The sequence below is a fragment of the Procambarus clarkii genome, chromosome 27 (assembly GCF_040958095.1).
Source record: "Procambarus clarkii isolate CNS0578487 chromosome 27, FALCON_Pclarkii_2.0, whole genome shotgun sequence".
NCBI classification, from domain to species: Eukaryota; Metazoa; Arthropoda; class Malacostraca; order Decapoda; family Cambaridae; genus Procambarus; species Procambarus clarkii.
In genome coordinates this window covers 20,614,333-20,629,541 of record NC_091176.1, presented here as the reverse complement: position 1 = coordinate 20,629,541, position 15,209 = coordinate 20,614,333, and the positions used below count along the sequence as shown (strand labels likewise).

The 15,209-nt window shown below is 40.5% G+C and overlaps 1 protein-coding gene across 15 annotated transcripts in view; it reads right to left on the bottom strand.

Moving 5' to 3' along the window:
• Positions 1-15,209, bottom strand: part of LOC123762528 (peripheral-type benzodiazepine receptor-associated protein 1) — a 289,954-nt gene that overhangs the window by 146,424 nt on the left and 128,321 nt on the right. The window lies entirely within an intron of this gene.

Here is a 15,209-nt window from a genome sequence, read left to right as displayed (position 1 = left end):
GAGAGAGAGAGAGAGAGAGAGAGAGAGAGAGAGAGAGAGAGAGAGAGAGAGAGGGAGGGAGGGAGGGAGGGAGGGAGGGAGGGAGAGAGAGAGAGAGGAGAGAGAGAGAGAGAGAGAGAGAGAGTGAGAGAGAGAGAGAGAGAGAGAGAGAGAGAGAGAGAGAGAGAGAGAGAGAGAGAGAGGGAGATAGAGAGGGAGAGAGAGAGGGAGATTATCATGACAATTAAGTGCCTGGCTTGCGTGCGGGAGCTAGCATACAACAATTCCCTTACTGGGACAAGTAATGTCCTCATGGGAGGAGGCGGAGAGGCAAGGAGACTTAACCATCTTTTTCATGACGACGGCAAGGCAAAAAAAACTAAAGAAGAAGAAGAGAAACCAAGAGAAGATGTGAGAGAAAACAAAAGATGCATAGGTAAAGGAACAAAAAATTAGGAAGACGAGAGAAACCTGCTGAAGATGAAGAAGTAGAACAAGGCGAGGTGCAGAAAGAGATACCAGAAGACGAGGAGAAAGCTGAAACCGACGAGGTAAACTATGAACAAGATAAGGGAGAGTGGAGGGAGAAATTTATGAAGGGTTGGAAGAAAGAAGAAAAATGAGGGAAAAATACAAGAAAAAGGAAGAAGTTAGAGGAGAGGTAAATTAAGTAATGGATCAGATGGAGGAGGAGGGTGAGAAGGAAGGAAGAGGTGATGGAAAAGATTGAGAAACATAACTGATGAGGAGATATTGCAGGAGAGGGAGGATAAGAAAGAGGATAATAAGAAGAAGAAGGAATGGAGGATATAGGGGAGGTAAAAGAGGAGACTGAACAACAGGTACAGCTGAGGATGGAAGTCGAAGATCTGATAAAAGTGAAGGTGGCAGTATATAAAGATAAAGGTGAAAGTATAGAAACGAATGAGCGTGATGATGATGATTAGAGGAAAGGTTAATCAAATAGTGGAAGGGTAATTATTTTCATGCAACGTTATAAAATCTCATAAGATGTGCAATAAACACAAATATTATATATTTCTAATTTCTAACTTGTCACACAAAGCAACACGTTATTAAATGTGAATATATTACTGTATGTACTTGTCTAAAGGTAATCGCTTGAAAGTACTTGACGAGTCGAGCGTTTGCTCTTAAGTCCCGACATTCGACTATTAGTAACTAAGTTCAATGACTTCTCAGTCTATTTTCTTATTATTTTTATAATAGACAACGTCTGTTTGTCTATCTGTTCAAGGATGGAGGCCAGACGCTTCTGACAAGTGCCATCCAACTTTGCTAGGGAAATGGTCTGGGGTACGGGAAGGACATAGGAGGTCGTGATCGCCAGAGTTCAAGAGAATAGTGTGCCAGGGTCATATTCAGACCCTCGCGACGATTTTTGGCACTGCCCAATCGGCGGCACCAAGCTAAATTTTTGAAAATATTCTCATAGTGATATACACCATTATTCATTAATCACGGGAAAATTAGCCCAAGCTCAAGACCCCGCCATTTCTCAAAGCAAAGAAGAACTTATATTTTTTTATATTTCACCCAACTAGGCTTTTTCCACCAGCGGACCACCTTCAATGTTACACTATTATATTCTTTATATGAGAGAGACAGAGCAAGAAAGAACTGAGCAAAAACACACAGGCAGAATGAGAGAGAATGAATGATAAAGAGACAAAGATAGAGGGAGACATACAGACAGATACAGAGACAGAAACACAGAGAAAGGAAAACAGAGATAGGCCTGCAGGAGGACGAGAACGACCACGGAAAAGAGACACAGGAAGACAAACATAAAAACCGAGATAGACAACAAAAACACAGAGGCTGGCACAAACTATAACTGAAACAAGAGCCATACAGAGATAGAGAGAGAAGGAAGGAGAAGGGAAAATATTTGGGGAGAGGGAAGGGGAGAGGGGGTCAACAGGTGAGAGACGGTGAGATGGAATGAGAGGGGGGGAGAGAGATGAGAAAAGGAAGTTGAGAAAAATTGGTCCGAGTGAGTGTATTCACCTAGTTATACTTCCAGGGGTTGAGCTCTGCTCTTTCGGCCCGCCTCTCAACTGTCAATCAACTGTTTCTACTACTACTACTCCCCCCCCCACACACACACACACCCCAGGAAGCAGCCCGTGACAGCTGACTAACTCCCAGGTACCTATTTACTGCTAGGTAACAGGAGCATTCAGAGTGAAAGAAACTTTGCCCATTTGTTTCTGCTTGGTGCGGGAATCGAACCCGCGCCACAGAATTACGAGTCCTGCGCGCTATCCACCAGGTTACCAGGCTCCCCGTAGAGTGTGTGTGTGTTTGTGTACTCACCTATTTGTACTTACGTAGTTGTGTTTGCGGGGGTTGAACTCTGGCTCTTTGGTCCCGCCTCTCAACTGTCAATCAACTTAGGTACAGGTTCCTGAGCGTATTGGGATCTATCATATCTACACTTGAAACTGTGTAAGTCTGGAACTGTCCTGTGTTCCCAGTACTCTTTGTCGTATAACACTTTGAAACTAATGACGGTTTTGGCCTCCATCACCTTCTCACTTAGCTTGTTCCAACCGTCTACCACTCTGTTTGCAAAAAAAAAAAAAACTTTCTAATGTTTTTTCGGCACCTCTGTTTTCTTAGCTTGAAACTGTGTCTTCCTGTTCGTGATGTTGCTGGTTTCAGGAATTCCTCCTCGTCAATTTGGTCGATTCCTATTAGAATTTTGTACGTGGTGATCATATCACCTCTTTTTCTTCTCTCTTCTAGTTTTGGTATGCTTAGTGTCTGAGGTCTCTCCTCGTAACTCTTGTTTTTAGTTCCGGTAGCCATTTTGTAGCATGCCGCTGCACCGTTTTCAGCTTTTTTATGTCCTTGAGATTTGGGCCCCATATAATTGATGCATATTTCAGTTATGGTCTCACAAAACTCTTGAACAGTTTCTTTAGTATTTCTCCATCCATATAATTAAAAGCAAGTCTGAAGTTGGAAAGCGACGCATACGCTCCTCTCTCATTGTTCTTTATGTGTTCTTGTCTTGTTATGTGTTCTTTATGTTATGTCTTGTCTTATTGACCAAAGTTTGCCAACTTCATCACTCTGCAATTTTTTTGCCTTTTTCTAAGCACTTCCGTCGTGTTCTTCACTCCATTAAATGTCACCCTTAAGGGGCGTTTCTTATCTTTCTCATATATCCTATACTCCTAAAATGACTGACATTTTCCTTTGAATTTAGACCTTCTCCTAAACCTACTATTTTCTCTATAATTTTCATCTCTTCTTCTGCTCTGTCCAACGTAGATAATATTTCGTTTTCTAAACACCTAAAAATTAGTATGGACTTCTATCTGCAGTGTTTTTTTCTAGTTTACTGTTAGTTACCAGTTCTTTCCTAAGTGCTTGCCTAATTTCTGCTTCTTGTTTGTCATTTCTGCTTTTGACTTTCAAACACACTTCCTTGATCATCTCTTTCTCTACTACAGCTTGCCATACGTCTCTTATTTCTTCTTTGTACTTTTCTAGTTCTTTATCAACCTCCTCTATGTGAACCTATTGCCTAACCTTCTCTTCTTCCTTCTCCAAAGAGAACCTTCTCTTTGCATATCCTTGCCTAAATCCATGTTAGCCTCAGGGTTCCATGGAGTTTTTCACCATATGCGTCTACTTTCTTGTTTATTTCTTCAAATTCACCGCTCTTCACTTTCCATGCCTCATTTTCTTTAACTAGTTCCTGGATTTGTTCCTCCTGAAACTTCACCTTGTCCGTTAATGCAGTAATTTTCTTTCTGAAGAATACTTCCATTTCATGTACGAAACTCACTCCTGAGAGCTCCATTTTCTTCATAAATACATACTTCTTTAACATATTCTCAATTATCTCAAACCTGCCAAGAAAACATTATTTCATTATATCTTGTGGTGAGAATCCTTTGAAACACTCATCTGTTGGTGTGTTTACATTTCCCGTGGTGGCGGCCATCTTTGGTGTGTGTGTGTGAGACAGGGGAGAGAGAGAGAGAGAGAGAGAGAGAGAGAGAGAGAGAGAGAGAGAGAGAGAGAGAGAGAGAGAGAGAGAGAGAGAGAGAGAGAGAGAGAGAGAGAGAAGAGAGAGAGAGAAAAGGAGGTTGATGGAAGTTAAGTTCAGACATGTCAACTCCAGGGGCTGAGCCAACAGATTCATCATATTAAAACTGCCCTCCGCTTCCTCTTTCTTCCTATCCTTCAGTTTACTTCCACCGCTATCCTTCCCTTACCCTCGATCCACACTCTTTATCCTCCATCCTTCTCCTCTCTATTGCATCTCAAGTATAAATTTTTATTCTAAAAGATATAACCAATTTAAATATCCCACTGTCTACGTTGCCTCACTGACCACTGACCAGTCTAGCTCTCACTACCCCCTGAATATTTGATTGGTCTAATCTTAAGAGACAGCTAGCATCATTCAATACAAAACTGAACAAATGAGAGAGTATAGAAGTACATAGCAAAGAAAGCATTGAGAAGATATTTGGTTTTATAATTTTGTTATGTGCTTGGCAAAAGTGGGGAGATTTTCTACACTAATTCTGACACTATTAACCAATGTAAATGTTGATACAGGTCAAGATAGCAAAGAGGAAGACTCTCCCTCTGCACTCCACTGCCTTTGACTTAGCACCACACCGTAGTGACAACATGTAAATTAGAAAGGAAACGCAGTTTTTTTCTTTACAGGCTCACTATACCCAGTGATACATGGACAGTTCGTTCTGAGTAGCTAAATCTAAAATAACAACAGCAGAATGGAATAGAATGGTAATATCAGGAGCCTGAAGCGGATCTCCATATATACGGGAATACTAAGACTGACAATTTATGCGTTTTATTTAAAAGTCTGAATATATGCTGTTGTGTAGTCAAGTGTCTGGATTACTTAGTCTTGATGACCATCCAGAGTTTGCATGTAGTATTGTCAGTACAGCGGTTATTTATATCACACTGTGGTTTTATGCTCCTTGGCATTTGTATGACTTTTTGGTCATTGGCTGTGCGTGAAGGTGAGTGATTTGGTATTTCCTGTGATATATAATGCACATCTGTGTTTTTTTTAAGTGATTATCATAAGTAAATTATCCAAAAATATTTTTGGCCACACTAATAACTTTTTTCACAATTGATATTACACAAAGAAATCACATTAACGCGATGTATCAATAACGGAGTACCCAGCGCATAGGTTCAAATCCTCTTACTGTTTTTCTCGTAATATATATATATATATATATATATATATATATATATATATATATATATATATATATATATATATATATATATATTATATATATATATATATATATATATATATATATATATATATATATATATATATATATATATTTATATATATATTGAATCTGCCTACTTACATCAGCTGGCAGGCGTACACGATTCCCATTTTATATGCTGTGCCACCGAGAGGGCCTCTCACGCAGGCCCACTCACCTCAACCACCATCCTCAAAAGCCCACAGGCAATCCAGCTGGGATGGCCCCATTGTAGACCAAGTTGCTGCAGAGTGCCTGGGTGCTACAACAATACGACACGACATTGCACGCCTCACAGCAGTAGCAGCCCCACATGGAGGGGATTTTCTGTTAACAACCCTAATGTCGGTATCTGGCACACGTCTCCCACCACACGCCTTCCGAATTGCTGTGGCCCTTTGCCTTGCTGCCCCAATCCACACCAAATATAGGTGTATTTGGGGCGAGGTGGTGGTGTCGGATTGGTACGGCCAACATGGCCTACTCTGCCAAAGCACAAGGGGATAGCACTCGAGGCACAGTGAAGTTATCGACAACATCAATTGGAGCCTCACCCTAGCTGGATGCCCAGCTGAAAGAGAGCCCCGTTACCTAACGCCCCGTAACTCTGATGCTCTTATTGGTCGCCCAGATGGTATCACAGTGAACCCCTGGAAGAATGGCAAGCAGTTGGTATGGGACTACACGTGCGTATCAACCCTGGCTAACACCTACATTGACTTCAGTATTGCACAACTGGGTGGCGCTGCCACTCACAGGGAATCAACCAAATCTCGTAAGTACAGAGAACTGGATCAACACTACAATTTTGTCCCCATTGCTTCTGAGGCACTCGTCGCCAAGGGTATGAGTGCCACCAGTTTTTTGAAGGAACTGGGTTCTAGGCTAATTGAAACAACAAGAGACCCTAGAGCTGACAGCTTCTTTTTCCAGCACCTCAGTGTGGCAATATTGAGTGAAAATCCACACTGCATTCAGGGTTCCTGCCAGATAAGTATTAAATATAAAGAACTTTTTCAGTTTTATTAAACAATAGAGATTTTATACAAAATTTGAAAATATCCTGAGTTACTTTATAATTGATTGTAAGATTTTAGTTTTTGTTTTATTAGTTTTATAAAATTGTAATATGAATAGTGATATAGGTTAAGTACTAATTGAATTATGAAGCAATAAAATGCTAGTCCTCAAACACTAAGACGGTTAGGTTAGGTCGTTGTGTTCTATTCAGCTTTTCAGGTAAACTCAAATATTCACAATATTTTGGTGCGATTCTGGCAATTAGATTTAAGATCTCTCCTTCTGTTCTCTGATTCTTTTCTTCCCCCCCCCCCTGTTCTCTATACCTTTCTCCCTTCCGATCTCTCACCCTTCGTCCCTCCCTCCCGATCTCTCTCACCCACCTGTTCTCCGTTCCTCTCTCCTTCCCGTTCTCTCCCTCATTGGGCAAAAACATGATCTTGTGACATTTAATCAACGTTACCGACGTCGATTCCACGTCGAAAAAGAGACGTAAAATTAGTTTTAGTCATCAGTAGACAATGAAACCACATTTTATATTTCATAAGAGCCGCTAGGATTCGGAATAGAAGCCGATCATTCTGAAAGACAAGCTTAAAGACAGACCAGAGAGTCAATGGGTGAGAGACACCCATTGACTCGCACCAATGACAAATCACCATGCAAATTTCCGTGAGGCTAGCCGCAAGCATCTGGTCTCCAACGTAGTACAAACAAGCAGACATTCTCTCTAATAGATAATAGATTTGGACGTAGCCAATATTTTCAAACTTCTCAGCCATAACATCAAGACTACCAATGCAAAGCGTTCGAGATAGAGAAGAAAAGACATGGTTTAACTATACATTTCTGCTCAAAGAACCGTGTTCTAATGCAGAGCTAAATGGCTTTCTATATATACTATATCTTAAAGGAAAACCTTTCTAATTAATTTTATGTATGTGTCTCAGTAGTCAATTTCATAGATGGGATTTGATCGTTAAGTTTCAATAGAATTCTTATTTTTTCTTGATAGCTTCACAAAATATTGTAACCATATCTTAGCCTGAGAGAAATGGGAGTGGAACTAAGAAACGCCGGGAGTAAGTAAACAAGGGAGATGAGTAAGCGATCGCAGGAATTAAACAAGGAAGATGAGTAAGCGATTGCAGGGAGTAAACAAGGGAGATGAGTAAGCGATCGCAGGGAGTAAACAAGGGAGATGAGTAAGCGATCGCAGGAAGTAAACAAGGGAGATGAGTAAGCGATCGCAGGAAGTAAACAAGGGAGATGAGTAAGCGATCGCAGGGAGTAAACAAAGGAGATGAGTAAGCGATCGCAGGGAGTAAACAAGGGAGATGAGTAACCGATCGCAGGAATTAAACAAGGAAGATGAGTAAGCGATCGCAGGAATTAAACAAGGAAGATGAGTAAGCGATCGCAGGGAGTAAACAAGGGAGATGAGTAAGCGATCGCAGGAATTAAACAAGGAAGATGAGTAAGCGATCGCAGAAATTAAACAAGGAAGATGAGTAAGCGATCGCAGGAATTAAACAAGGAAGATGAGTAAGCGATCACAGGAATTAAACAAGGAAGATGAGTAAGCGATCGCAGGAATTAAACCAGGAAGATGAGTAAGCGATCGCAGGAATTAAACAAGGAAGATGAGCAAGCGATTGCAGGGAGTAAACAAGGAAGATGAGTAAGCGATCGCAGGAAGTAAACAAGGGAGGGAGGGGGAGAGCGATCGCAGGAAGTAAACAAGGGAGGGAGAGGGAGAGCGATCGCAGGGATGAAGTTTGGGAGCGGGGAGCTCCCGAGGTCTGGGCAGTGTGTCGCCAAGCCCCATTACTGGCGCCAGACCTTCTACCACGGTCGGAATTTTTCCACAGCGGGAAGAGGGAGAGAAGAGTTGTCTGGAGCTCTTATCCCTTCCTCTTTAGGGCCCCTCCTTCCTCAGGCACTCCATTTTCTCTTTTGCTTTCCTTTCGAAAGCTATCTTAATTTCTAATGCCTGATTCTTCCGTTCTTCTTGACGTCTCCCAACCCTCCACTCTCTGAGGTGACCAGACGTCTCGAGCGCTCAACACCCAGACATAGGGGACGAGGACGGCTGGGTTCGATGAGTGGGAGTGGCTGGCTAGGTGGGGAGGGGCATGGGTGAATAAGGTTGTGTAATTAAAAACGCTATTTTCTTAACAATAAAGTAAATATTATTTTATCTCTAATGTTTGTGCATAGTTAGACTTAAGGTAAGTTAGGATAGGGGTTTTCATTATCTTGGTAACTTTTAATAAATTGAAGAAATTGAGCGATTCGTTAACAACGAAAATTTGACACATGATCAGTTTATGGCAAATGTAGATCCTTTTATTCTTAAATTGTGAGGGGTGTGCTGGGGTAGAAGGGCAGTGAATGTTGAATTACGAGCTTTTGGCGAATGTTTTTCAGCAGTAAAAAGCACTGGCTCTCGTTGGAGCGGTTATGAGAATCCCAAATATAATGAGTTCTTTAATTTAAAATAATTTTTTATATTTTTTCAAAACAGGAATCGAAATTGCACTTAAAACCGGCATCTAGACATGGCTTGAAATTGGGTTTGGAGATTCCAAAATGTCTTTAAACCCGTACAGCTCACAAGACCACCAATTATTTGATCACGATATTCAAATACTCTCATTTACATCCTTAAATAAACAATCGGCATCCATTTCATTGTCTAGATTTTTTTTACATTGCCAGATCCTAAAATTCTAAAAAAAAAATTATAACAAATAATTTTATTGAGAAGCCATCAACGATACAAGCTGACAAGACAAGCGGTGTAAAACTGTTACACAGTTTAGTGATTGGGCAATCTATCCTCATGCTAGCAATCTTATTTAGATCAAACTTATCTCTCTCAGTTTTTTGATCGCTTCTTTAATTTGCAAGACACCTCTTTATATGCTTTACTCAAATATTGTAAATATCACAGCCCATCATCAAAACAATGGGCTGTGAGGTTCACAACGAATAGGTCAGATATCGACTACAAAAATTCTACGAGTCAGTATTTGATCTTAATACTTATTTTATATATATATATATATATATATATATATATATATATATATATATATATATATATATATATATATATATATATATATATATATATATACATATATATATTGGTAGCAGTCTTTTTTGTAAACATGTTGTTGAATATGACCGAAAGGGTAAGATTAATGATTCTAATACGAATATTCTCAATATTTCTTACGTTTTTCTTCACGGTCGAGGGTCATTGAAAAATTAACTCTCCGAAGTTCATTTTCACATTTTTATGTGGTCTGGCGCTTAGAAGCGTTTCGCAAGAGACTTGTCACATTTTCAAAGACAAATTTTATGTACTCCGTTTCATGCTTACCTTTGTTTTTGGGTGAGGTGATAGAGCACAAACCAATGGGTAAATAAATGGGTAAAGATAATTTTACATAGTCAGAACACGAATCAATGGGTACATTGCGTATTTTCTCTTCTTGCTTCTGAGTTGGTTCGGGGTGTTGAAGTGGGTAGAATAATGACACACACAAACACATACACACTCACGGGTGGAACACGAACAAGGGGACACAAGTGGAAACTTAGTACCCAAATGAGCCACAGAGACATTAGAAAGAATTTTTTCAGTGTCAAAGTAGTTAGTAAATGGAATACACTAGGAAGTGATGTTGTGGAGGCTGACTCCATACACAGTTTCAAATGTAGATATGATAGAGCTCAGTAGGCTCGGGTATCTGAATACCAGTTGATTGACAGTTGAGAGGCGGGATCAAAGAGCCAAAGCACAACCCCCGCAAGCACAAATAGGTGAGTACACACACACACACACACACACACACACACACACACACACACACACACACACACACACACACACACACACACACACGCAAACACACAATCAAGCTGTAGCCGACCACGCGTTGTTGTGGATTAGATGGATCAGTCTGATTAGATGGAAAAGAAATAAAAGAGAAAGCGCACTTTTCTAATATGTTTAATTTCAGAATGCTTGTGGGTATTCAATATTTTGTGTTGTTCCACTGTCTTTTGAGATATAGAAATTGTCTGGTTTACCTATTCTAGAGCTCCCGACCCTCCCTCGTCCACTCGTCTTCCCCTCCAATCCCCCCCCCCCTCCCCGGTTCGTCCCCTTGTCCTCCCAATCATTCCTCCCTCCCCCGACCCCTCGTCCTCCCCACTATTCCCCCCTCCCCCCTCCCCCATCCCATCGTCATCTCCACAATTCCCCCCTCCCCCCCCTCCCCCATCCCCTCGTCCTCTCCATCATTCCCCTCATATGAAAAACAGTTAAAAAGAAAAACATGTTTTCACCTGTAACAGGTGTGACATTTATATAGTAGGTATATATAAATAGCGTATTCGAACGCAACGTTGTGTCAAAATTTCAAAGCCATCGGTGAAGAACTTTCGGAGATTTCCCTCACATGAAAAACACACAATGTGTGTGTTTCTTTTAAGTACAACAGATGGCACTGTTTTTTTAAAAAAAAAGCATGCTTTTACCTGTCACAGACGTAACATCTATATAATAGCTATATGAAAACACGCTTGTATTCGAATGCAACGTTGTGTAAAAATTTCAAACGAATCGGTAAGAAGTTTCGGAGAAGACCTTTAGGAGATTTCCCTCACACAGATAGATGCACACACACACACAGAAGACAGAGAAAAGGAGAGAAGGGAGGAAAAAGGAATGTGGGGGGGAGGGAGATATTTGAAGAGAGGGAAGGAGAAGGAGGATATTTGAAGGGAAGGAAACAAAGCGGGGGCAACAAGTGGAGAGGGGTAAAAGTGGTAGAAAGGGAAGGAGAGTCGAGAAAAAGAAGGAGAGGGAAGAGAGAGAGAGGAGAACAGGAAGGAGAGGGGGAAGAGAGAGAGGATAAAGGAGAGGGAGGGGACGGGAAGAGAGTAGATATATCGAAAAAGAGACGAGAATGGGGGAGATTAGGAGAAAGGAGGAAAGGGGAGTTGTTGAGATACACATATTATATGGACACATTTATATATCTACCTCTGGCACCTTAACCAGGATGGGTCGAGGAAACCATCCTCAGGCGTTGCTCTTCCAAGCACAAAAATGGCCTATTTTTATTTATATACGAGTTAACTGTATTAAATGGCATAGTTTTGTGTATAGCTAGACCTTTGATAGGCTTTGTTAGGAGTTTTGTAAATGTAAACAAATAATATTTGTTTACTTTTTCTAAGTAACACATTTTTAGGTGTGTTGCGAACATAGCTTGTGAACGAAGCAAAAATTTGAACGTCATGCGCAGCAGCTGTCCTTCAACCAGTTCACCAATGTCAATTCCATCCAGCGACCGACCCCAAAGACGCATTTATCAAAGTCAACATGCTGATCATTCAAAATATAAATTTTTCAAGTATAAATTAATATTATTATATATTAGCACATTGTACATATTTAGGCGTAGATTGTGTTAAGCGTTTAGGTTCGGTTGGCAAATATTTGTATTTGTAATAAGTGGGTGAAGCATTGATTATCACGAGCATTATCGCCTAACACATTTGACATGTTTGGTTTGTGTTATTTATATAGATAGCTAATGTTCCCAAAGGGACTGAACTTCTCTCTCCAGTCGGCTCTCATGGACGGTATATGTAGGCTTCTCGGCTCACCCCTTCTATTCATCTCTAAAGGGAGAAAAAGCTGTAGACTTTATATCACATCTTTCTCAGTCGTGTCTTGAGAGATGGTACATTAAACTTACCAGATCTTCTCTTGGCATATTTTAGGTAATATAATATTATTCAATGGTCAACTATCACTACTTTCCTAATGGCCTGGGAATAAGTCTAGCCGGCTGATGTGTGGTATGGTGGGTGCCTGGTGAGCTAGCTGGTTAAACGTCTAGCAGGCTAACCATCTGACTAGGTGTCTGAGAAGCAGACGAAATGGATAGCTGTGTGATGGATGTTCGTCTGCTTCTATTTGTCAGTGTATGGCGAAATTTGGCCTAGCCAGATGGCCGGACGCCTGAATGTCTTCTTCGTGTTCTAGTCTATTTGCTCTTCAGCAGCTGGACTGGTAGGCTGTCTGTCTGTATATATGTTTCAATAGTTAGCTGACTAGATGAGTGAGTGCTGAATAACTGATTAGTTGGCATACATTATGGGGTCATTTTTATATTGGAAGCCGTTATCTCTTCTCATCCCAGACGGATACAGTTTATATTTTCATTGTGACACCGCCTGTGGCACTGGATGCACCTTTCACATATCGAGAGTTTCCATTCTTTAGTATTTGATGAGTGAAATTTAAGCAAATGTATACATTATGAAATGTAGTACATATATTGTATATTCATCTATGTATATATGACAAATCATAACACGCAATACAACTACTCGACACAAACAAGTATTCGGACACAGCATATTAAACAGTCTCTTGTGTGTGAGGAAGATAAGAGGTAAAATGAGAGCAAAGGAGGCTTATAAATTAAAAATAATACATTAGTGATACAAATTATATAATATGGACCGTCTTCAGCCTCGACAATACAATATACACCATCAGCACCACTTTTATAAATAGTACACCATCATCATTATCCCCCAGTATGAAACATGCACCACTATCACCAAGTATAAAACCTCCAATTTCACCCAATATCAAGCAACAACACATCTTTCCCGGGAACATTTCCTTTAGGGAAATTATGACCTCGAAATTCAATATTCCGTTGGATAAATCCTTATGGAACTACCCCCCCCCCCATCCCCACTGCCTTCTGCCATCACCCCTCCAAGTTTCCTCCCATTTCTAACTTCCATCTTTCCCTCATTCCCTCTTACCCCCACTCATCTTTCCCAAATTATCATTTACATTTTGTGTTATACAGTAATTTTCATTATATTTTGAAATATTATGTTCTTATTTGTAAGCATCATTATTTATATAACTATTATTCCCTTTTTGATAATGTTTTAACACTTATATGTCAATTAAGTCAATTAATGACATGAGTAGCAGTTCAATCTTTAATTACATCTCGACTGTGAAAATTTAATAAACTGAGTTCACTATATATCTGAATTACAAATCTAATTGGAGTAACAATATCAGAAAGAGAAATACAACAATCGTAGTAATGAAGCTTATACAGAATGTAGTATTATGCAATAACACTCATGTGCAGACGATGAGTCACAATAACGTGGTTAAGATATAAAAACCAAACCACACATCTGAAAATGGAGAAACGATGACGTTTCTGCCCGTCCTGGACCATTATCAAGTCGTGTAATAGAAGAGAGGAAGGTACAGGCAAGTATATAAGGTAAGAGAGTAAGATGAGAGTTGAGGAGCAGGTAAGAATAGCATGAATGTAGGAATAAGGAAAGAATAGGTTGAATGTAAGATGATGAAAGAATGAATAAGAGGAACGATAAGAATAAGAAAAGATGGGAGGAATACGCAACAAGGGTACAGTTTAGTCAGGTCACGTTTGTTAAGAAGGTTCGAGCAGTTAAGTATGTACTGTGAAAGGCAAGAGTCAACAGCAACAAAATCAGGACTAAGGGTAATGGTGGGTAAGTTGTGTATCAGAGTAGATTCAACAAGACTGGCGTCTGTGAAGAGTTGAGGCAGGAAAGATTATTTTAGAAGATCAGCCTATTGGATAAACAAAGTCTGTAACATGACAGGAGAGAACAGTGTTAGTGTCGGCAGCCGTAACACTTCTTTTGTGTTCCTTGAATCTGTCATTTAGTGTGCGGTCAGTTTCACAAAAATATTGGAGAGGACAAGATGAATAGAAAATACAGCAAACATCAGCACCATGGGACGCAGGGATCGTTAGTTTATAGAAAGGCGAGCTTTACATCAAGAGACCGAAGGTTATTATTGAGATTTTTGAGTTCAGATATGATGGGAAGGCAGAGCACAGTGGTATTAGTGATGGCAACAGGTTTGGGATGAAAGAAATTACGTTAAGCTTGAAAATATGCATAGTTGATAAAAATGTAAGAGGTATTCAAGGCGAGAGAAAGATTTGTGAATAAAATTAATTTCAGACTCAAGAAACTGAGGGTCACTGATCCATAGAGCACGGAGGAAGAGAGAGACTAGAACACGTTTCTTAACGTAGGAGGATGGTAGGAAAATAAATAAATGTATATATCACTGTGCATGGGTTTGCAGTAGCCAGAAAAGAGAAACCGGACACAGAGATATGAACATGAACGTCAAGAAAAGGAAGGGGGGGGGGGGAATTGGATTCCCATTCAACTTTGAAATTGACAGGAGCCAGATTGTTAAGAGAGGAGAAAGGCTGGATAAGGTTAGGGTCATGAGGACATGGAGCCAAAATATAATCAACATAGCGAAACTAATGAGAGAGAAAGAGAGAGAGGGAGAGAGAGAGAGAGAGAGAGAGAGAGAGAGAGAGAGAGAGAGAGAGAGAGAGAGAGAGAGAGAGAGAGAGAGAGAGAGAGGGAGAGAGGGAGAGAGAGAGAGAGAGAGAGAGAGAGAGAGAGAGAGAGAGAGAGAGAGAGAGAGAGAGAGAGAGAGAGAGAGAGAGAGAGAGACAGAGAGAGAGAGAGAGAGAGAGAGAGAGAGAGAGAGAGAGAGAGAGAGAGAGAGAGAGAGAGAGAGAGAGAGAGAGAGAGAGAGAGAGAGAGAGAGAGAGAGAGAGAGAGAGAGAGAGAGAGAGAGAGAGAGAGAGAGAGTGAGAGAGGGAGAGAGAGAGAGAGAGAGAGAGAGAGAGAGAGAGAGAGAGAGAGAGAGAGAGAGAGAGAGAGAGAGAGAGAGAGAGAGAGAGAGAGAGAGAGACGAGTATCAATAGCGCGAAGAAGAATGTCGTCGTTTCTGCATTTTCTGAT